Source organism: Oryctolagus cuniculus, chromosome 2, assembly GCF_964237555.1.
Source record: "Oryctolagus cuniculus chromosome 2, mOryCun1.1, whole genome shotgun sequence".
In the NCBI taxonomy this organism is placed as follows: Eukaryota; Metazoa; Chordata; class Mammalia; order Lagomorpha; family Leporidae; genus Oryctolagus; species Oryctolagus cuniculus.
Window position 1 is genome coordinate 132,272,098 of NC_091433.1, and position 24,398 is coordinate 132,296,495.

Below are 24,398 nucleotides of genomic sequence, written 5' to 3' on the forward strand. Positions count from 1 at the left end.
GCAGAAGGAGCGGGTGGGAAACTGTCGGGTGCTGCCAGCAGCCCAGGATGACGAGGACAGTGCAGAGGTTACAGGTGACCTTGGCACAGCCCCTCCAGTGCAGCAACGGGGCTGCACCCAGAGTGGAGCAGGCTGCAGAGGGCGGGAGGTGAGCACATGAAGGCAGGGGACACAGACAGCTCTCCAGAAGGTTTTGGCTGCCAGGGAGCAGAGAACAGGATGGCAGGAGTGGGGAAGGGCAAGTCAATGTCTCCTGTTTAACTGTACGGTGGAGGGCTTCGTCTTCCTGGCTCTCGACGATTCTCTGTGTCTCTCAGACTTCTGTGTTGGAACTGCAAAATGTCTTCAGGAAATGCTAAAATCGGGCACCCAGCCCCCAACTTCAAAGCCACAGCTGTTATGCCAGATGGTCAGTTCAAAGACATCAGCCTATCTGACTACAAAGGAAAATATATTGTGTTCTTCTTTTACCCTCTTGATTTCACCTTTGTGTGCCCTACGGAGATCATTGCTTTCAGTGACAGGGCAGAAGAATTCAAGAAACTCAATTGCCAAGTGATTGGTGCTTCCGTGGATTCTCACTTCTGTCACCTGGCTTGGATCAACACACCCAAGAAACAAGGAGGACTGGGACCCATGAACATTCCCTTGGTATCAGACCCTAAGCGCACCATTGCCCAGGATTATGGGGTCTTAAAGGCTGATGAAGGCATCTCATTCAGGGGCCTCTTTATCATCGACGATAAGGGTATCCTTCGACAGATCACTGTAAACGACCTCCCTGTTGGCCGCTCTGTGGATGAGACTCTGAGACTAGTTCAGGCCTTCCAGTTTACTGACAAACATGGGGAAGTATGCCCAGCTGGCCGGAAGCCTGGCAGTGATACCATCAAGCCTGATGTCCAGAAGAGCAAAGAATATTTCTCCAAGCAGAAGTGAGCGCTGAGCCACTTAGTGATAGGCTGCAGCGTGCAACCATGAGAACAAAATCTTTTTGTACTTTTATTTCCCTGGTTAAAGTAGAAGACTATAGATTCAGCCAATATATGGTGTGCTATAAAGGAAAGGCCTATCCTACAGGGTTGGGGAGTCCAGCCTTTTTTTCCCTTTGTTTGGAATGGCCTGAGCTGTGTTGGGGCACAAGGCCATTTGATGTGTATGATGTACCAGTAGTGGGGCATCAGTCCACTGACCTTTTGTAGTATCTATTAAACTTTAACAGACTTTCTTCAAAAAAAAAAAAAAAAAAAACTGTACAGTGGAGATGTCACGGCAGGTTTCCGTGTGAGGAAATGGATCCAGCAGAGAGAAGACTGAGGCCAGAAGGAAGACCTATTAACCACAGGGGTGGAGTTGTTGACAGCGGAGGCTCTGGGAGGGGGCGGGGGGAATGGGCAGATTTCCCTCTGTATCAAGAGAGACGATGGAGAATGTGGGCAGAGCGTGGAGGGGCCTGTCCATCACTTGAGGCAGCTGGCACCCAGTGAGTGCAAACCTTAGGGAACTGTTTGTAGGCAGGCGATGGTTAGAAGTTAGCAGTCTTTCCTATTTAGAACAAGTGAGAATACTAAGAAACCTTTGAGCATACTTGAACTTGGGGAAGAACCACTCAAGTATTTTGCCGTTTTGTAGACAGAATACAAGAAAGCACAGATGGTTCTGGAGACAAAGGGAAAAAATGTATTTATCTGTTCAATTACTTCTAGTTTCTTTCTCTGGAAGTCCCGGGCCCAGTCCCATAAGCAGAGAGAATTAAGCTGTCCCTCCCCCAGTATCAAAGGCTCTTAAGAGTTATTGGGAATAAGTGAACAAGTTTACCAAAGGAACACAGAGCTTTCTGGAAGGTGCATTAATACCTTGACTTTTCCATGTAATATTCTAACTTACTACAATAGATTTGATTGCAGGGACCCAACTGCTGAGAAGGCTAACATGGTCTGCAGTCTCATGAGGGGGAGTGGCCTGTGCACTGGGGACCTGGGCTTGGTGGTCCCCGAGGAAGGCCGGTTAGTTAGGAGAGTGACATGGGCTTCCCCAGCCGCATGGAGCTGAGGCCATGCGCTAGGAAGATGCTGTGTTTCCAGGTGGGCGTTCGAGCATGCTGCGCTCTTACTGAAGAGCAGCATAGACCCCAGCCTACTTAGTGTGAACCCAGTGCCGAGGAGAACCCTGCGGGAGCCACAGCCGCACCATCCCTGTCAGCGGCAAAACGACCCCCACTGACTTCACTCATGACCATGCTGCCGTAAGTGCAAACTGAAGATACACTTGAAGATTTTAGGACTTTCCTTTCTACTGGTTTGTTAGTTTTTCCACAAGTAATACCCTGCTTCATTTTGTGACTCTATAAAAATATTTAAAGGCTTATTTTATTTGTTCAAAAGGCAGAGTTACAGAGAGAGAGAAGAAGAGACAGAGATCTCCCATCTGCTGGTTCACTCCCCAAATGGCAGCAATGACCAGGGTTAAGCCAGGCCGAAGCCAGGAGCCAGCAGCCAGATCAGATTTTTCTGGGTCTCCCGCATGGGTGCAGGGGCCCAAGCACTTAGACCATCTTTTGCTGCTTTTCCAGGCATATTAGCAGGGAACTGGATCAGAAGTTGAGCAGCCAGGTACTAACTGGTACCTATTCAAGATGCCAGCATTACAGGTGGCAGCTTAACTGACTACACCATAGCACCAGTTCCAACTTTATAAAATTTAATACATATATGTCCCTGTAATAAACAAAAATGTTAAAAATCTCTCCTCTATTCTTTTCTCGGGGGCGGGGGGGCCTGTGTTGCACAACATTGGTTAATAACTCACTTTTATCATTGATCCATGGATGGCCCTCTTTTAATAAACTAATGAACCCCATGAGCATACCATCCAATCCCAAGATCCAAAGCATTACCAATAACTTACATAGACTGATATAATTTGGCCCATCCCAATTCCCTGTCTCCTCCACTGCATTCCCAAAGGCAAGCACTACCCTCAATTGGTTTTACCATCTCTTTGTTTATATAAATAAATATATATATACACACACATATTGGGTTCCACATCATTGGATTCAACCTGTGTGTGTGTCTGCCTATCATATAGCTATATCCTTTTATACATATTATGGCTATTTTTATCTTCATTATATATGGCTATTTTATCGGGGACAGTGCCATGGATCACTTGGTTAATCTTCCACCTGCAGTGCCCGCATCCCATATGGGCACAGGGTTCTAATCCCGGTTGCTCCTCTTCTAGTCCAGCTCTCTGCTGTAGCCCGGGAAGGCAGTGGAGGATGGCCCAAGTGCTTGGGCTCTTGCACCCGCACGGGAAACCAGGAGGAAGCACCTGGCTCCTGGCTTTGGATCGGCACAGAGCCAGCTGTGGCGGCCATTTGGGGAGTGAACCAACGGAAGGAAGACCTTTCTCTCTCTCTCACTGTCTGTCGAATAAAATATATATATATGACTATTTTATCTAAAATAATACACAGTCTAACTTTCAGTTGCTTTTCATGTTTAGGAAAACATTATTTTGAATACAAAGGCTTCTAGAATTTGCTTTCTTCACTCAATAATAGTATTACTAGCATTTATCCATGAGGACATATCATCGTAACATGGAATTATAGTCCCATTTTCATGTGTTCTGTAGAAGTCCCCCATGTGAGCACATAATTTATTTTCCCTTGGTGAATGTTTAGGTCATTTTCAGGTTTTTGCCACTGCACCTAGAGCTGCTTTCGACACTCCTGGACCTGCCTCCCAGTGCTCACGTTCAAGAGTCTCTGTTGGGGACATGTCTAGAAGGGGAATTGCTAGAACATGCAAATACTCAACTTTAGAGGGTCCCAAATAAATATTTTCTGGTATCAGGCAGTGTGAACATCTCTTCATATTCTTCTGAATCTTGATTATTTCAACTCTTCTGCAAGGTAACTATTGATATCCTCAAATGTTATGCTTACACACTTTTTTCCTAAATAAGTCTTATTTTTTAGAACAATTTTAGGTTACAGAAGATATTGCAAAGATAACAGAGTTCCCATAACCCCCCCCCCAGTTTCCTCTATTATTTCTATCTTATATGAGTAAAATTCATTTATGGCAAATAAGGGACCAACACTGACATATAATTATTAACCAAACTCCATACTCTGTTTTTACTGAATGTCCTTTTCGTGTTCCAGGATCCCATCCAAGATCCCACAGCCCATTTATTAGTCATGTCTCCTTAAGCCACTCTTGGTTATGACAGTTTCTTAGATTTCTCTCATTTTTGATGATCTTGACCATTCCAAGGAGTAGTGGTCAGGTATTCTGTAGCGTGTGCCTCCACTGGGAGTTGCCTGATGTTTTTCTCGTGACTAGACCAGGGTTATGTGGTTTTGGGAGGGAGATCACAGAAGTAACATGCCGTTCTCATCACAGCACGTCGAGGGAACGTACCAACAGCACAGCTCATCACTGTTGTTGTGGAACTTGATCCCGTTGGCAGAGGCAAGCGTTTGACAGTTCTCTCAACTCAAAAGCTACGCCTTCCCCCCTTTTCATCCTGTATCATTGGAAGAAAGGCGTTACGCACAGCCTGCACTTAAGGAGTAGTGGGTACCACAGACTGAGCAAATGTGTCCACATCCAATCCCCAGCGGCTGTGGATGTTACCTTCTTATATGTCAAGAGGGATTTTATGGTCGTGATTAAGTACCTTGCCATGCAGACATTGTCCTGGCCCTAGTTACAGTCACAAGTGTCCTTGTAAGAGAAGGCAGAGGGAGATTGACAGAGAAGCAAGTGAGGTGACCACAGAGGCAGAGCTTGGGGTAATGCAGCCAGCGACAGCCAGGACTCAAGGGTAAGGAGTGGATTCCCCCAGAGCCTCCAGAGGAGCCCTGGATCTGCCAACACCTCGATTTGGGTTCAGGGATGCTGATTTCAGAGCTCTGGCCTTCACAATTGTAAAAGGATAGCTCTCCATTGATCTTCCTGCTGCCTCGCTTCGGCCGCCAGCTGTGGCCCCACGCACACAGGCTGACTCACGTCACGAGTCGCTGTTGCCCCTTAAGATCCTGACATCCCAAACACACCCTTCTTTCCGTGCCCCGACTGACCTGCTCTGCTGCCGGCCTGCCGGCTTCCCAGCTGAGGCAAGACAGGTAACCATGACCTTGTCTACCCGACAACCTCTGAATTGTCCCATTTCACAGATGAGGAAGCCAAATCCCAGAGATATTTGGTGATCTGCCCAATGTCTTGTGACTAATCACTTCCAGGGGACTTGTGCTTCCCTGACCTCTAAGTCACAGCTCACTCAGCTTCCTGTGTCACAGATCCAAAACTCAGGAGAGCAGCCAGCTCCCTAATTTTCACTTTGGATGGCAGTGAATCAAACTTTAAAAGCTTGGCAGGTAGAGCTGTTCCTGACTCCCAGGCATTTGGCACGGGCTAGTGTGTATTTCCAGAGATATTTTTCTGCACGAAGAAAATAAAGAGGGAACATATTTGACTAATAAATATGTGATCTCAAGGAACCTACAAATTTTTTTTAAGTCCTGAAATAGTGCAGATTCCTGTCTAAGTGGAAGACATAAAGAAGTACTGAGCTGGAAGGAAACCTCTGAGTTTTATTGCAAAGAGGCCCTCTAGAATGTAAATGCTGTTAACGTAACCCCAGAAGGAGGGAGAACGGATTTGCCACTCCCAGTGCTGAGTGGCACACTGCATCTCAGAGGACCTGGGGTGCTGGCGTCTGACCAGGCAGGAACCCAGCCCTGGAGTCCTGCGTGTCATAGGTGGGCACAATGGAAGCAACCCCGGCAGCCTTGAAAGCCACAGTCAACATCATCAAGAGGCAAAGACTCCAACAGGTGAGCGGGAGCCAAGGGTATCCCCATGGCCCTCATCATCACCGGAGATGACCTTGTTAATTTAATTGTTTACAAGTAGGTGCCTCTATGTATGTTCCATGGGGACAAAGACATGGCCTGTTCACTGCTGGGTCCCCAGATTCTTCTACAGGATCCGACATCAAGCAGGCCATCAGAGCATGGATGGATGGATGGATGGATGGATAGATAGATAGATAGATAGATAGATAGATAGATAGATAGATATGATATGATATATATCATAGTTTCTAACTCAGACCTTCTGTGTAACAAAGGGTACTGGGAAACCGGTGTTGTAGCACAGTAGGTTAAGCCACTGCCTGTGATGCTGGCATCCCACATGGGGGCTGGTTTGAGTTCCAGCTGCTCCATTTCCAGTCCAGCTCCCTGATAATGGCCTGGGAAAGGAGCAGAGACGGCCTAGGTCTCTCTGCACACACATGGGAGTCCCAGATGAGGCTCCTGGCTCCTGACCTCCAGCCTGGCCCAGCCCCAGCCGTTTGTAGCCATTTGCAGAGTGAACCAGCAGATGGAAGATCTCTTGCTCTCTCTCTCTGTCAATCCTTCTCTGTCTGTAACTCTGCCTTTTAAATAAATAAATCTGTGCTTATGGCCAGGGGTGGGAACAGCCAGGTAGCCAGTCTCTGTCCACTACCCAGTGGTCAGAGGCCAGCAGAGGGCAGATTAAGGACATCCACCCAACTCATATCTCTACCCTGTGTTTTGATATTTATTTGTTTTAAATACAAATATTAAACGAACTTCTTTGCCAAAATGTCCATCTCATTAAACTCACCAAATATCTTCTCTATTCAAAACTTAGACGTGAGGAATAATGATTGCTATTGGCTACCATTTCCTGGTTGATTGCCATATGCCATGCATATATCACCTCATGGAGTACTTAAGGCAAGACTTAAATTTGTATCCTTGTCTCTGTTCTACTGATGAAGAAACTGAGGCCTGGAGAAGCTACAAACTTGGCCTGGGTCATCCAGCTCTTCAGTGAGGGACGTGAGGCATGAATCAAACCTGCCCAATAAGTCACTTGCCTTGTTTTCTCTTATGTTAAAACTCTACAAGGAAAGACATCCAGCCCAAATTTTCTTATCCAGCCTAGGTCAGTCAGTCACTATCTGAGTTGACTGTGTCACTGCTGTCCTCCCTCCCTAGCGTGCGAGCCAAGTCAGACCAAAGCAGCTGCCCAGCAGTAATCCAGACAATACCAGCAGGATGGAGGGAAGTTGCATTTTCAGTCAACGTGTGGTCTTCCCTTCATAGGTCTGCCCTCCCCTGCTTTCGCTTGTTTTGGGAAGAGATGGGCCCTGATGATTAATGTACAGGAGTGTTGTACAGTTGCAGGTATAAGGTGCCACTTCCAAGGCTCCCATGACAATCATCATAGTGAAACCCTTATTGGGTCCCATGCCCTTTCCTGCACTTAAGAAGGCCCACCTGGAATTCTTCCTGATGAGATTTTTTAAATAATGAAGGTTCTGTGGGCTCCCAGCATCCTCCAAGGAGGTGGTTCTCCCAAAGGCATAAAAACAGCAAACCTGTTTGTTCTTTCTTGTTAGAGCCATGGCTTCCTGCAATAACTCCACATGGGCCACTGCCCCATCCAGCATCCCTCTCTCTTCTAGAACCCTCGGAACTCACCAGGTCACATTAACTCTCACGACAATGCCATCTCAGCCCCCCTGGAGAGAATGAGTCCAGGGGCCCCATCTAAAGGGGGTCACGGTCACGAGTAATTCGGGGAGGATAGAGGTCCAGCAGTGTCATTTCCCAAAGAGCTTTGAAGTCATCCCAAACTCCACTCCCATTTCTAGCAACTGCCTAGGGTAAGCCATGGATAAAGCCCTCGGCTTTCCATAGCGGCAGACAGTCCAAAATCAATCTCTCCTCTCCTCCATTGGCAGGGCAGTCCATCGTGAGCGCCAAGAAAGCGGTGCTTTAGCTGGGGGTCAGGCGGAAAGGAGCAGATACCTACCAGCCGCCGCACTGCGTCCTCACATCAGGGAGGCTTGGGACGGAGGGAGGATATGGATGTTGGTTTGGGCACCGCCTCACGCAGTCCAAATTAAACAAGCTGTTTTTTCAAGTCCAATTTCCATCTCTGACCCTCTCTCAACAAATCCTTACCTCTCTGGAGTTCTCTCCCTTGACCCAGTGTCCCCCTTCTGTGAGAGTCTAAGACATGCTTCCTGATCCTTGAGGGCCTGGATTGCCCAGAGAGCCCCAGTCTCCCCATCACACTTCCCAACATCCCTTTGATCTTCTCTGAAAATTGCACCATCTCTGATCTGTGTCCTTCCTCAGCGGTCTTAGAATTTACTGGCTGGATCACCCACTCAGCACTCAAGCCTGTGTTCCACTCCACGGGGGCAACAGCATTTTCATCCTGACTAGTCTCCGATTCTTTCATGTAAGTATCCTCTTTTCCCAGGGAAACTGAAAGCTCCCTGGAGTCTAGGACTGGGTTATTTATTTATTCCAAAGGTAGAGCAACAGAGAGAGGGGAAAAGAGAGATTTTTCCATCTACTGAGTCACTCACCAAATGGCCACAACAGCCAGGTCTGGGCCAAGCCAAAGCCAGGAGCTCCAGCCTGGTCCCCCACATCAGTGGCAGGGCCCCAAGCACTTGGGCCGTCTTCTACTGCCTTCCTAGGCACATTAGCAGGGAGCTGGATCAGAAGCGGAGCAGCCAGGACTCAAGCCAGGCACTGCCATATGGGATGCCAGCATCTCATGCTGCACCACAACATGGGTCCCTCTCGTGGTTCTTCGGATACGCCACGGTGTACCCCTTCGTGGTTCTGAATACCTAGGATGGGTTTAAATATGTGGAGCTGCATTGAGATGAACACAATTGAAGGGAGATTTACAGCAAAACGTGAAGCCACTGGGCACTCACCAAGGACATGGTTAGGGTCTCCAATCACAGGAGTGATACTTAGAATGGGTCCAACGTGTATGCCATGGGCTGGTACCCTTTACAATGGTTAAGCCAGTGGAGCACCGCAAGGCCTTGGATTGAGCAGACTAAATGCAGAGAAGGGAAAAGGAGGAAGATCCTTATTTTATGTCTTGGACCAAGACTCAACGCCGAAACCGTAGGCTGAGATAGGCTGCAGAAAAGGAAACACTCTCCCTAGGACAGGTGCCAGGTTCACAGGATTTGCTACTCATTTGTTTATTTTTATACTATTTTATATCTCTGTTATTATCCTGTTTTCAAAGGATGCCTGATTTTACCTCAATCGCCACCTTTGTTGACAGAAAAAGCAGTTTATCAACACACCTTGTCAAACAAAGCCAGGCGGGGCAGCGCTGGGAACCAAACAGCCAACGCTAGGATTTTAGGTCCACTCCCAGGTACCGGAACTGAGCTTCCTGGTTCCCTCATGCACACGGCTGAACTCTAACAGGACCTTTGTAATGACGGCCTCCCTTGCGGATGCTAACAAGAAAGAACGATCTGCCTACTTTATGAGTGCGAGTCACCAGCAACTTGAGGGGGGACAAAATGCCAGCTGACCAGAGCGTGCAGCGCTAGGTAACAGTGCAGGGTGTGGGGGAGGATTTCAGAGAGCACCCACTGGGCTGCCTGTGTGGAGGGCTGGGGTCCCAGGACATTGCACGACACCCCGACACCACCCCCCCAGGCCCCGCAGCTAGATAATGGTGTTTCTAGAGCTGGGGCTTCCGTCTCCTAATCCCCTGGGCCTAAGAAAACAAACCAAAGAATCTGAAGGGGAGGTGCGAACTCTGAGCTGGAACTTGAAGTGTGAGCAGGACAACCTTCGTGAGCTCCCTGAGGACGGTACGAACGGTTCCAGAGAACAGCCAGAGCTGCTGCCGGGGCTCGCTGGAGGTACGCTCGTGTCCAGGGCTCGCTCCAGAGCAGTGGTCACTGCAGAGCAGGTTACAACGCACACGCGCATGTCCTCAGAGCCCTGGAGGCCAGAAGACCGGCACAGAGCTGACTTGTTCTGAGGCCTCTCCCGTGGCTTGTAGATTCTGTCCTCTCCCTGCGTCATCACATGGTCTTCCTCTGTGTGCATCTGCGTCCTCTTCTCCTCATCTTATAAAGACATCACTCAGGGGCCGGCGCTCTGGCTCAGCGGGTTAACACCCTCGCCTGAAGTGCTGGCATCCCATGTGGTCGCCGGTTCGAGTCCTGGTGGCTCCACTTCCGATCCAGCTCTCTGCTATGGCCTGGGAAAGCAGTGAAGGATGGCCCAAGTCCTTGGGCCCCTGCACCCACGTGGGAGACCCGGAAGAGGCTCCTGGCTCCTGGCTTCGGATCGGCGCAGCTCGGGCCATTGCGGCCATCTGGGGAGTAAACCATCGGATGGAAGACCTCTCTCTCTGTCTCCACATCTCTCTATAACTGTCTTTCAAATAAATAAATCTTTTTTAAAAAAATAAATAAATAAAGACATCAGTCAGGGGCAGATGCTTAGTGCAGTGGCTGAGACATTGCTGCTTAGGACACCTGCCTCCTGTATCAGAGTGTCTGGGTTCAAGTCCCAGCTCTACTTCCAATTTAGCTGCCTGCTAATTCACACGCTGGGAGGCGGCGGGTAGTGACTCCTGTGCCTCAATCCGACACTGCATGGGAGACACAGATGGAATTCCAGGCTCCTGGTTTTAGCCTGGCTTAGCATCAGCTGTTGCAGGCATTCAGGAAGTGAACCACTGGGTGAAAGATCTCTCTCTCTCTCTCTCTCTCTCTCTCTCTCTCAATCTCCCCTCACCCCCCCTCCCCTCACTCCCACCTCCAATCTTTCAAATGAAGTAAAAATAAATAAATAAAATGAAAGGCACTTTAAGAAAGAAGAAGCCGGCGCCACGGTTCAATAGGCTAATCCTCCACCTTGCAGCGCCGGCATACCGGGTTCTAGTCCCAGTTGGGGTGCCGGATTCTGTCCCGGTTGCCCCTCTTCCAGGCCAGCTCTCTGCTGTGGCCAGGGAGTGCAGTGGAGGATGGCCCAAGTGCTTGGGCCCTGCACCCCATGGGAGACCAGGATAAGTACCTGGCTCCTGGCTTCGGATCAGCTCGATGTGCCGGCTGCAGCGCACCAGCCGTGGCGGCCATTGGGGGATGAACCAACGGCAAAAGGAAGACCTTTCTCTCTGTCTCTCTCTCTCACTGTCCACTCTGCCTGTCAAAAGAAAGAAAGAAAGGAAGGAAGGAAGGAAGGAAGGAAGGAAGGAAGGAAGGAAGGAAGGAAGGAAGGAAGGAAGGAAGGAAGGAAGGAAGGAAGGAAGGAAGGAAGGAAGAAAGAAAGAAAGAAAGAAAGAAAGAAAGAAAGAAAGAAAGAAAGAAAGAAAGAAAGAAGAGGAGAGGCAAAAAGGAAGAAGTGGGGAGAAAAGAAGGAAGGCGGGGCGGGAGGGGAAGGAAGTCAGATTTTGAGATTCCAGGGCTCAGGACTTCAACAAAGGAACTGGGGAGGACATCATGCAGCCACAGCGCCCCATGTTTTCTTCTCGATGGATTCGTGAGGAGTCCTCCAAATCTCCTCCTCCCTCACAGGGGATTGGGCCAGCCTGGTGGACCGTGGGCCTGGGGGCTGCAGTGGGTCTGTGGTCCCTCGGTTCATCAAGCAGAGAAGAGCCACGGGCCTCGCTTTCAGGAGCCACTACCATAATTCACCAGGCGCCCTGGTGTCAGACCCTGCTCACCAAGCTCCCTGGGTCTACGGAATGAACAGACTTCCTGAAAGACGGGGACTCAGCATTGAGTCCATTCGCGTGAAACAGAGCTCCTGTGTGACGGATGAGAAGTGACTACGAACAAGGTGAAGGCGATGCCGCGGGCCTGGCCTGGGCCCACGTGGGCAGTGCCCTCGGGCCCTGAGGCTGGTCAGGCTGCTGCCAACCCCGCTGCCAGGCCTACGCGAGGAGGTGAGCTGGGGGTGGGGCAGCGGTTCCCTCTGGCCTCACACTTTCTTCAGAGTCTTCGCATATCTGCGGTAGCTTCCGGCAAGCAGAAAACTTGGTGCCTGCCTCGGTTTGGAAACCCACCAAAGCAAAGAGCAAAACAGCATCCAAATCAGTGGAGCTGTTCCAAGTCTGGCAAACAGACTCCAGATTCCATTAAAAATTGACCCCAAAGACAACTCGGGAATAGTAGCACCCGGAGCAAAGTGTGTGTGGATGACAAAATGATGCAGGCGATGTCCCACGTTTGGGGGGAAGAACTGATAAAAGTGAGAAAGGTTAAGTGAGCTAAAACACACAGCGACCAAATAACAACCAGTGTGCATGGCTGCTAGTAGGACAAGCATCACGGGAACGACAAACCGCGCTGCTCTGGCCTCGCCTCCCTCACCTGACCACCTGCAAAGGCGTCTTGTCTCCCTGCAAAAGTGCGGCTCTCTACAAATGGGAGGAACGTTTGGTTACTTTCTGAGTCCAAGACCAAATAGCTTCTTGGTCTGTGTTTGTCAGAGGGACTAGATGACATTGGATGCAAAGCAAAATGCTAAAAACCACCCGGCTTTTCTTTTTTTTAAGATTTATTTTATTTATTTGAAAGACAGAGTTACAGAGAAAGGTAGAGACAGAAAGAGAGGTCTTCCATCGTTGGTTCATTCCCCACCTGGCCGATCCGAAGCCAGGAGCCAGGGGCTTCTTCTAGGTCTCCCACATGGGTGCAGGGGACCATCTTCTACTGCTTTCCCAGGCTATAGCAGAGAGCTGGATCAGAAGAGGAGCAGCCAGGACTAGAACCAGCACCAATATGGGATGCTGGCACTTCAGGCCAGGGATTTAACCCACTGCGCCACAGCACCAACCCCCCAGCCTTTCATATTCACAGCCCCTTGCAGTTACGGAGCTTCTTAGGCAAAGTCAAAGCTATGGGTCAGTCAGGCAAAGTCAAAGCCGTGGGTCAGTCACAAAGATGCCCTGGCAGTATCGGAGGTGCCTTCCCAGCTCAGAGCTCTGCTGGTTCTTGGCTTCCTCTTAGTTATTCAGCATGAGGGGTGTGCATATGGCACAGGGGTTTGAGATGCCATTGGGAACCCTGCATCCTGTATCAGAGAATCTGGTCCAGGTCCCAACTCCTTCACTTTGGATCCAGCTTCCTGCTGATGCGCACCCTGGGAGACAGCCCATGATGGCTCAAGTGCTTGGGTTCCCATCACCTGCTTGGGAGGCCTGGGTGGAATTCTGGGCTCCTGGCTTCTGCCTGGCCCAGCACCAGCTATTGTGCACATCTGGAGATTGAACCAGTAGTGGAAGATCTCTCTCTCTCTTTCCCTCTCTGATCTTGGTGTGTGCCTCTCAAATAAAATGCAAATTAATTTTAAAAATTTTAATTAGTCAACATTGGCTAATCCTACTCAACATTACCCTTAAGGAAGTGTGGCATACTTGGGATAACAAATAGCTCCCCATGGCTGGCATCTAAGGTGTGTTTTGCTTTGTGTAAGGCAAAATTTTCCCTCAACATCCAACTACATGAACTAAAAATGGGCCCTGTTATCTAAGCATGTACTGCACAGAACTTTAAAGTTGGGAAGTACAAAATCCTTGCATGGAAAACAGAGCAACATCTGAATATATAGACAGAGAACATGTTCTTGGGGCCAGCGGTGTGGCATGCCGCCACCTGCAGTGCTGGCATCCCATATGGGCGCCAGTTCAAGTCCTGGCTGCTCCACTTCCAATTCAGCTATCTGCTATGGCCTGGGAAAGCAGTAGAAGATGGCCCAAGTCCTCCCACGTGGAATACCCAGAAGAAGCTCCTGGCTCCTGGCTTCAGGTCAGCCCAGCTCCAGCCACTGTGGCCTTTTGGGGAGTAAATTAGCAGATGGAAGGTCTCTCTTTCTGTCTCTCCCTCCCTCTCTCTCTCTAACTCTGCCTTTCAAATAGATAGATAAATATTTTTTAAAAAGAAAATGTGTTCTTATTTGTAAGGACTCAGCAGATACACAACAAAAAGAGCCAACAAGTGATCCTCATCCATTTGTTCCATGCCAGTCCTCATCCCTGGCACATGCAGCGGGACCTTGTAACACCCACGGAGACCCCCAGACAGCTCAACATGCTACCTGCAGAGTGCAAGAGGGGGCTGCCCTGTTTCTCCCATTGAGATGTCTCTGCTAGAATGTCAATGATAATGATTAATACCCACATTGGTTTAATAAAAAGGGTGAGTCTGTCCCCATATAACCAAAGGGAAATGACAGCAGAATAAAGCAAATGCAAGGAACTCCAGTAATACCCCTGTAATTAAACATCCCCGTGACACTGAGAGCGCTCTTGATCGTGTGTTGCCGATTGTTCTGCAGGAAGAGAGCAAAGCAGATAAGTACTCATTTGCACTGCCATCAGTTCATCTTTCACTCATTAAAGAAAGGCTGCCCACTGGCCAGGCTCGTGATGTCATTATCCCAATCAGCATGAGGCCCTGGCCCAACACTCACCAGCCTTCAGGAAGGAGGGGGTAGGGGGCATCAGCCCCATCCGCTAGGAGAACGACTTGAGGAAGAGACCCAGATGCAGGAGAGCTTTAAATGCAGCTTCCACAGCCTGGGGGAGGACAGGAAGGCCCAGCCAAGGAGAGCTCTCCACCAGGCACACTTCCTACCGCACCCTGCGCCAGCCCATGTGGGCACTCAGGTGAGGGAAACGGGCAGCCCCTGCCCTGCCCCTGTGAAGATGACTGCTCTGGGAAGAGCAGAGTAACGCCCCGCGGAATGATCAGAAAGCCATCAGCGCCACTGGTGAGTAAGTGCTGGGAAGACTCCGCCCAGAAACGCATGGTGGGAAGGTAATGAGGAAGTGCACTGGACTTGCAGAGGTTCATAAAGCAGGGTGAGGGTTGGAATTACACTGGGGCTTGGGGAAAAGATAGAGACTTTCGCATGGTAGGGAATGTGCGTTTTGTCCAGCTTTGGAAGCAGAGGCATAATTCTGTGAATTAGCACTTTGAGGAAAGTAGAGGCAACCCTCTGAGGGGGCTCAGAGTCTATCATTAGTTAGGAGAGGGCATTTAGCCTCGCCGGTAAGATAGCCGCATCCCCTATCCGAGTGCCCGGCTTTGTTTCCTAGCTCTGGTTCCTTAACTCAGCTTTCTGATAACATAGGCCCTAGGAGGCAGCAGGTGACGGCCCAAGTAATTGGGTTCCTGCCACCGGCTTGGGAGACCTGGATTGAGTTCCTGGCTCACAACTTCAGCCCTGGCTCAGCTCCAGCCCTTGCAGGCATTTGAAGAGTAAACCAGTGGGTGGAAGCCCTGTCTAGTGCGCCCGCTCTTTCTCTTTCTCTCTCTCTCTCTCTAATAAAGAAACAAATAATTTAAAGAAATTATCATTAGCAAATAAGGATAACTCATCCCAATCTTTCCTGGACAGGTAGATCACGTACCAGAGGGTTCTAATTCATTCTTCCTCACACAAGACAGGCTCTCTCACAGGGCAAGACATGGCCCCTAACTCCTCCAGGGAAGCTGACTGAGGACTTCTGGTGGGTTCGACGAGCTTGCTCAGCCTGCCCTCTCCTGAAGTCTGCTGGGACTTACTGCAGTGCAGGGGAGAGCACCCCATCAGCTCTGGGGAATTCGAGAACACGGCATCAAAGTCAGCATTCATGACACCCTTGTCCTCCTTCCACAGAACTGCTTTCCTCGAGTGTCTCATAGGCTCAGGCCTGTTTGCTTCACAGACAAGGACATAAACCCAAAGGAACAGAATGGTCTATCCAAGGTCCCAAAGCCCCTATCAGACCAGATGCCTATCACACCACAGCCTCAGCCTCCTGGATAGACCTGAGTCAGGACACCCTCAGCTGTCCCAGGCAATCATGACAAGAGCAGGAGAAGGGAAACTGTTCCCGTAAAGGACCAAAAAATAGACATTCGGGTTTTGCAGGCCATTTTTTCTCTGTTCCACCTAATCAAAGCGACCCTTATAGCGTGAAAGCAGCCATAAACAACATGTGCATGAACGGGCATGACTACATCCCAATAAAACTTTACTTACAACAGGAGACCGGCAGGATTTGGCCCATCAGTCAGAGTTTGCCAGCCGCTGAACAAGAGTAGTGATCACTCAGAATGTTCTAGAGCCTGCACCATGTAATTTGCAACATTTTCTCTTTTGATTCCAAACAATTGTATGAGATTATTCCCACAGTTGCACAGATATAAAAACTGACACTAAGGATGACAGACAACTGAACCAAAGTCTGGAAGCTGGTCACGGGCGGAGCTGTAGGCTCGCTTAAGTCTTAATCATTTGAACTCCAGAATCTTAACTGATCAACAACAGTCTGTATACCTCCCAGATGCACTGAAACTCTTGGTTTTAGCTTGGGGGTTTAATGAACTTCCTTTGAAGATTGATCCTGCTGGACGCTTACCGATAGAGTAATTAAGACTCCCAGTTTGCCTGGACTGCATGGTTTCCCAAGAAGAGACCCAAGCAAACCAGATTGGTTGGTCATCCTACCATCAGACATTGGAACGGTTCACTTTGGGCCTGTTCAACTGAACATGGTGAAATTACACTGGCAGCTACCCAAGGCAGGATTTGTACTGAAACCCCTTCCTCCGAATAGAGAGAGCTCCAGAGAACAAAGCCACAAGAAAGACCCAAAGAAGAAGTTTACTGGAAAGAGAATGATGAGTGACTTCTCTCAAGAGCCCAATTAGAAGCCATATTTATGTTTGCTGGCTGGCCCACCCATGCCTTTGCCCTGTTTCTCCTCTCTTAACCTCACTGAATACTCTAGGGTCCTCTGAAGACCCCCTACTGGATTCTACATACTCCCACTTAAACAATAGCCAAAGAGGGAAAGAGAACTCACTGGGAAACCAGTCATGGCAAAAGGCCAATTGGGTCTTTGCCATGTGTCTAAAATATACTTAGGTCCCTTGTCTGCTTTTCAAGATGTCCCAGTGCAGTCTACTGCCTCTGGAAATCTTCCCACCTTTCCTCTCAACCTATTCTACCCCCACGCCCCCTTGTCACTCCATACCACCCCACCCCCACACACTGTGTTGTTCTCAAGAGCAACAAATCATCAGTTTGTCTATCTCTATGGCTAGAGCTTTAGCTAAATTCTGGCCACTCCTGTTCACTATTATGCCTCTGGAAAATTACTTGTGAAGAAGAAATTCTCAATAAACATTCATTGTAAAAGAACTGTGTTAGTCCCAGGGGAGAAGAACATCATCTTATCTGACTTTTAGGACACAGTAAGTGTTCCACATACGTTTTTGCCTATACAGATGAATGCATGAATAAGCACCCAGTGGTACACTGAGCACAGCATGGGTAGAGCTTCTTTTTTTTTTTAGCTTCTTTCCAGAGGTTGGTCCAGTACATATTGGTTTTCCCAGTCCTTTAAGACCCTATACTTACTGGGCAGGGAAAACATACAAAAGGCACCCAGATGGAACAGGAAGAACTAGAACCATATTCATAGATATCATGACCTTATGCATGCAAAATCCATAGAAATTCACTCTGAAACTTAGAAATGGGCCCAGTGCTGCTGTATAGCAGGTAAAGCTGCCACTTGCAAAGCCGGCCTCCCATATGGGCACCAGTTGGAGCCTTGGTTGCTCCACTTCTGATCCAGCTCCATGCTGGGAAAGCAGCAGAGGATGGCCCAAGTGCTTGGGCCTCTGCGTCTACGTGGGAGACCCAGATGAAGCTCCTGGCTTCGGCTTGGCCCAGCCCTGGCCATTGCAGCCATCTGGAGAGTGAATCAGTAGATGGAAGATCTCTCTCTGTGTTTGTGTGTGTGTGTGTGTGTGTGTCCTCTCTGTAACTCTGCCTTTTAAATAAATGAATAAATAAATCTTTAAACACACACACACACACACGTACACGGCCAATAAGCAATATTTAAGGAGATGGAAGTTAACTAACCTGATCTGATCATTGCATATTGAATACATGCATTGAATTCATCCTGTGCCCATAAATACTTTCAATTCAAATAACTTTTAGTGTAGTACAGGCATACCGCAGAAACATATTCTTCAATCATAATGAGGTTAATAAAGTACGGGCATGCACTACAACGTAGATGAACCTTGACAACATTATTCCAAGTGAAAGAAGCCAGGCACAAAGCCTGCATGCCCCGAGTCCCTCCACATGGAAGTGCAGAACAGGGAACTCTGCAGAGGTAGACAGTGCATCAGCGGTTAGAGTCAGGGTGGCTGGGGAGGCAGGTAATACCAGAGCTATGGAGTTTCTTTAGGGGTCATAAAATGCTCTTAACTGTCTGTGATGATGGTTACACAGCCCTGTGAAATAGAGACCAGGACACTAAATAGGTAAGTTGTATGGTGTGTGAATTATATTGCAATAAAGCAGTTTTTTTTTTTTTAAATAAAAGACTCCATTCATCCCCTCTGCCTCCATATACCCACAGAAAGCCATGCTGTGTTTAGATCTATGTCTGGAACTTCTCAAAACTAGGGTCAGCCCACACCTGACACTGGGGAACTGATTCGATCCTTATTTGAAATGTCTGGTTCCTTTGGACAGTTTGAGGTCAATGGCCACTTACATCCAAGGGCTAAATGGCGCTTTAGGAATCGCTAAAGTCACAGTCCCGAACCACGGGAGTTTGGAATTGGAGAAAACACGGCGGTCAGGCTTCCTGAAAGGGCCTGAGCTTCGGATAGGCCTGAGCACACGGCTCGCACCCTCCGCCCACCTCTAGCTCCTCCTTTCCCGTTCCTTCCCCGGCCCAGCAGCCTCTGGACCCAGGGAAAGCGAGGACATGCCAGCCGACCCAGAACCCGGGTGCCGCGCCCTGCGCTCTCACGGACAGGCCCGCTGGGCCCTGCAGTCTGAGGGAAAAGCTCTGCGCTGTGTGTGCTGACAAGCGGGAGGTTTGCCCACTTTCTCCAGATCAGGTTACCTGGTTTCCAAGCAGGCCAGCTCTGGGAGAAACCCTCCCTACCAGTGCCTTCCGCTGAGATCTGAACTTCAGATCCTCAGTCCACGGGAGAACCGGACCAGAGGAAAAGCACGCTGCAACACAGTGATTCCCTCAGTTCTTTAGAACCAAGGCCTCTGGGCTGGGGTAGGGGGATGGACCATCTTCTTATTCAATGAATACACACACCTCATGGTGCTCTTTGGCTTTTCTTTAAAGAAATCAAAGCATATGGCAAATGTACTCTCCATCTTCCATGGAGCACCTCTTCCCCAGGGAGAGAGAGGGAGAAGTAAAACCCATTTTACAGATCCCAAAATGGAGGCAGAAGCAACCTCACCACTGCAACTGACAGCGTCCGCCTCCTTCCCACTTTTCCCAGTGTTCCTCCTCCCCTCCCAGGGCAGCGCTTGCTTCTGCTTTCTGGGCTCAATCTACTTCTAGTCAAACCCTCTTGCTCCGTGATGCAGCTGCCAAAACACAGCCCTGCCTGGTCCCTGCTTTCCTGGAACACACAAAATCAAGTCGCTAAATGTATTGAGTCATAGTCTCCAGTTGTTTTAATGTGCAGAGAGTACCCTGCCAAGTATTAAATGTATAGGTTTTTTTTTTTTTTCTTTTCTGCAGAGGAGAATTGCCAGCTTCCTCAGGACACTGACCAAGACATGATGTAAAATGCCCTATACTGACAGGCAACAGACACTATGGAAAACAGCATGGAGGTTCCTTGAAAGATTATCAGTAGAACTATCTTTTGATCCCATGATCACATGTCTGGGTGTATATCCAAAGGAATTGAAATAGTTCTTTTTTGAAAAAAAAAAAAAAAGATTTAACAAAAAGTTAACAGAGAGGAAGAGAGAGAGAGATCTTCCATTTGCTGGTTCACTCCCCAGGTGGCCTCCACAGCCATGATTTGGCCAGGAAAAGCCAGGAGCCAGGAGCTCCTTCTGTCTCTCCCACATGGGTAGCAGGAGCCTAAGCACTTGGGTCATCTTCCTCTGCTTTTGTCAGGCCATTAGCAGGGAGCTGGAGTGGGAGTGGAGCAGCCAGGACATGAATCAGCACCCTTATGGGATGCCAGCATTGCAGGTGGCAGCTTTACCCACTACTCCACAGCACCAGCCCTGAAATGAGAATCTTACAGCGGTATCTGCACTCCCATGTTCCTGGCAGCATTGGTCACAATAGCCAAGACATTGAAACAACCTCAGCATCCAACACTGCATAAATGAGTAAAGAAAACTTGATACATACGTATCATAGTAGAATATTATTCTGCCATAAGAAAGAAGGAAATCCTGCCATTGACAGCAACATGGATGAACACTGGGAGTATTAGGCTAAGTGAAACAAGTCAGAGAAAGACAAGTGCTATACGAGCTCACCAATACATGGATCTGAAAAATCTGAGCTCGTAGAAGTTGAGAGTAGAATCATGGTTTCCAGGTGGTGGGGAGAAAGGCAGTGGGGGAGACAGGAAAAGGCTGGTCAGCAAATTGTTAGATAAGAGGAACGAGTCCCAGTGCTCTGTTGCATAGTAGTGTGACCATAGCTAACAGTAATGTATTGCTATTTCAAATAGCTAGAAGAGAGGGTTTGAATGCTCTCATCATCACAAAGGGATGGTAAATGTTTAAGGTGACAGATATGCTAATTACTCTGATTTGATCACTGCTCAATGTATACATGTATCAAAACATCACATTGGGGCCAGCACTGTGGTGTAGCTGGTAAAGCCACTACCATATTGACACCAGCTCAAGTCCCAGCTGTTCTACTTCCAATCCAGCTCTCTGCTAATGGCCTGGGAAAGCAACGATGATGGCCTAAGTCCTTGGGCCCCTGCACCCACATGGGAGGCCCAGAAGAAGCTCCTGGCTCCTGGCTTCAGACTGGCCCAACCCCGGCCCTTGCAGCCATTTGGGGAGTGAACAAGCAGATGGAAGATCTCTCTCTCTGTATCCCTCTCTCTCTTTGTAACACTTTCAAATAAATAACAAATAAATTTTTGTTTTTAAGATTTATTTATTTACTTGAAAGTCAGAGTTACGCAGAGAAGAAAAGGCAGAGTGAGAAAGAGAGAGGTCTTCCATCCTCTGGTTCACTCCCCAGTTGGCCACAATGGCCAGAGCTGAGCCCATCTGTACCCAGGAGCCAGGCACTTCTTCCAGGTCTCCCATGCAGGTGCAGAGGCCCAAGGACTTGGGCCATCCTCTACTGCTTGCCCAGGCCATAGCAGAGAGCTGGATCGGAAGTGGAGTAGCCAGGACTCGAACTGGTGCTGATTTGGGATACCAGCACTGCAAGCAGCGGCTTTACCCGCTATGCCACGGTGCCAGCTCCACAAATAAATATTTTTATTTTTTTTCGACAGGCAGAGTGGACAGTGAGAGAGAGAGACAGAGAGAAAGGTCTTCCTTTGCCGTTGGTTCACCCTCCAATGGCCGCCGCGGCCAGCGCGCTGTGGCCGGCGCACCGCGCTGATCCAATGGCAGGAGCTGGGTGCTTCTCCTGGTCTCCCATGGGGTGCAGGGCCCAAGCCCTTGGGCCATCCTCCGCTGCACTCCAGGCCACAGCAGAGAGCTGGCCTGGAAGAGGGGCAACCGGGACAGAATCCGGCGCCCCGACTGGGACTAGAACCCTGTGTGCCGGTGCCGCTAGGCGGAGGATTAGCCTGTTGAGCCGCGGCGCCGGCCTCACAAACAAATCTTAAAAAGAAAAAAAATTCATACTGTTCCCCATAAATAGGTACAATTTCATGTCAATCAAAAATTGCAATTTTTTAAAGAAAAAAAACAAAGAGCCATCAAAAACCTAAATCATACTAGAGCAGGTGAGGGCAAATCACTGATTAGGCAGAGGAGAAATGCAAATACCTGAAAAAACAGCACCAGTGAGAAGCTAGGTATTTTATAAGAATTACAGAAATTCTCAGAAACCGGAGATGCCAGATATCACAATAGGGGAATAGGTGAGAGGCTAAAACAGGGAGATTACGGGAAAGTCCATAAACGGAAGCCAAACGCTATACTGACCCCTTCCCCAGGCAGGGACACAGATGACAACACCTCCCCCACCGCCAGGAGGTTGAGTCTCTACAGAAGGTGAGCCAGGCAGACTCCAAACCCCAGGCACCCCTAGAAAGGTGTAGGTTAGATGCAGGCCCCAAACCAGAGTGCTAAATAAAGCGCTGTGGCCCAAAAGGTTAAGCCACTGCCTGCCAAATCCCATATCGGCACCAGTTCAAGTGATCCACTTCTGATCCAGCACCCTGCTAGTGTACCTGGGAAAACAGTGGAAAATGGCCCAAATGTTTAGGTGCCTGACTCCTGGCTTTGGCTTGCCCAGCCCCAGTCATTGCAGCCATGTGGGGAGTGAACAAGTGGATGGAGGATCAAGCGCTCTCTCCCTCTTAAACTGTGCCTTTCAAATAAATAAATCTTAGAAAGTTCTAGAAAGAAAGCCAGTCAGTCTGCACACTGCCCTGCAGTGAAAATCTCAGCCCCTTGCCCTTGCCCAGCTCCCGGAATGCCAAGAGTCTGGCTCCTAACCTCAGCCAAGGGATTGATTGTTGACAAAGTGTCAGACATGGAGAACTGAAGGCATGCGTGAGAAGCCAGGCTCTCTGATAATGACTGTCAGTAGGTTCTCAGGACAGTGGACACTGACAGGAGAAGGAGCCTCCACTGACTGGTAGTGTCAGAGTCATTCAACCACAGCTGAGCAAACTCGAAGAGGAGCGGGTTCCTTGTTGGGACGACGGTCAATACACACACAGCTGGCCTTTGCAGCAAGAACCGGCTCACCTTGTTCTTAGGATAAAGCCCCTCCAGGATCCGACTCCGCAGCCCATCGCCCACTCCTGAGGCCATCCCAGCCTCTAGCGCCAACCAGGATGAAATTCCTTTCTTTCCTCCCACAAACTAAGCTCACTCCTGCCTCCTGCCCTTCATCTGGCTGCTCCTGACCCTGGATCTTCTCTCCACAACCTGTTCAAAATGGTCTAGAGGGGCCAGCACCGTGGCGTAGCAGGTAAAGCCTCCACCTCCTCCACCGGCATCCCATATGGGCACTGGTTCAAGTCCCAGCTGCTTCACTTCCAATCCAGCTCTCTGCTGTGGCCTGGGAAAGCAGTAGAAGGTGGCCCAAGTCCTTGGGCCCCTGCATGCATGTGGGAGGTCCAGAAGAAGCTCCTGGCTCCTGGCTTCGGATCAACACAGCTCTGGCCATTGCGGCCATCTGGGGAGCGAACCCGTGGATGGATAACCTCTCTCTTTCTTTCTCTCTCTCTCTCTCTCTCTCTGCCTGTGCCTCTCTGTAACTCTGCCTTTCAAATAAACAAATAAATATTTAAAAAAAAAAAAAGCTGCCATTATGATGCCTGCTTCCCATATCAGCACACAGGTTTGAGTCCTGGCTGCTCAACTTCCAATGCAGCTCTCTGCTAATGCACCTGGGAAAGCAGCAGAAGATGGCCCAAGTGCTTGGGCCCCTGCCGCCATGTGGGAGACCATGATGGAGCTCCACGCTCTGAGGTTTGGCCTGGCCCAGCCCTGGCCACTGTGAACACTTCAGGGGTGAACCAGTAGATAGATAACACTCTGCATCTCTCCCTGTCATTCTTTCAAATAAATAAAAAAAATTTTTTTTTAAGCAAGCCACAATTCTTAGGAAATGGAAGTTTGCATGGCTGCCTTTCACACATGTTACAGGTCTCAGCCACTGAGAATCTTTCCCTGGCCTCTGGCTCACCCCTCAGAGAACCTGAGCACCTCCTATCAATTTGCCACCACGCCTGCTGTACCTGCAGATCCTCTGCTGTACCTGCAGATCCTCGGGGGAAGTCACAGCCTCTCGTCTTTCTCCCCGAGTCACCAGCACCCATGCGCCTAAGGCAGGAACAGGGCTCAGCCAGGGAGATAGAGTGAGCCATGAGAAGCTTCTGGGAGCTGCATCAGAGACCAATCGCCCATCCCCTTGGGTATAGTGGGTCCACTGAGGTATTTCCAAGGACAGGAGAGGCCCCACGGGGCAGGGAGAAGGACCTTAGGTGCCTGGTTGGCTGTGGGCCTCAATATGAAGCCCTTGGACTCATGAGACAAAAGCAGCCCATGGTCAGTGGCAGGCCTTCCTTTATACTGCTCTTACCTTTCGTCTTTACAATTCACAGTTGTAACAAACTAGAATTAAAACAAGGATTTCCAAAAATGCATTGAAAAATACTTGGGGGAGTTAATTGTTTATTTTTAGTTTGGTAAAATACACAGAACAGAAAATTTGCCATTTTGCTTCACACAACTTAATAGCATTGAATACAGTCAAGGTTCTAGAACCATCCCTGCTGTCTAGTTCCAAAATATTGGCATCACCCAGAAGGAGAGCTCACACTTTTTTAGGCAGTCACTCCTCATTCCGTCCTCCCCCAATCTCCTGGCAACCACTAATGTCGTCTCCCTCTCGATGAATTTGCCCAGTGTGGACTGGAATTTCATATAGGCGGAATCGTGCAACATATGGCCTTTTATGTCTGGTCTCCTCATTCAGCATAATGTCCTCTGGGTTCATCCGCGTGGTACCCAGGCCTCATTCCTGAGTACAGCT

General features: G+C 49.1%; 1 pseudogene; it reads left to right on the forward strand.

Annotated features, from left to right (window-relative positions):
- Nucleotides 1-268: 268 nt before the first annotated feature.
- On the forward strand, nt 269-1,077 carry LOC100350232 (peroxiredoxin-1 pseudogene; annotated as a pseudogene).
- The last annotated feature ends 23,321 nt before the right edge of the window (nt 1,078-24,398 follow it).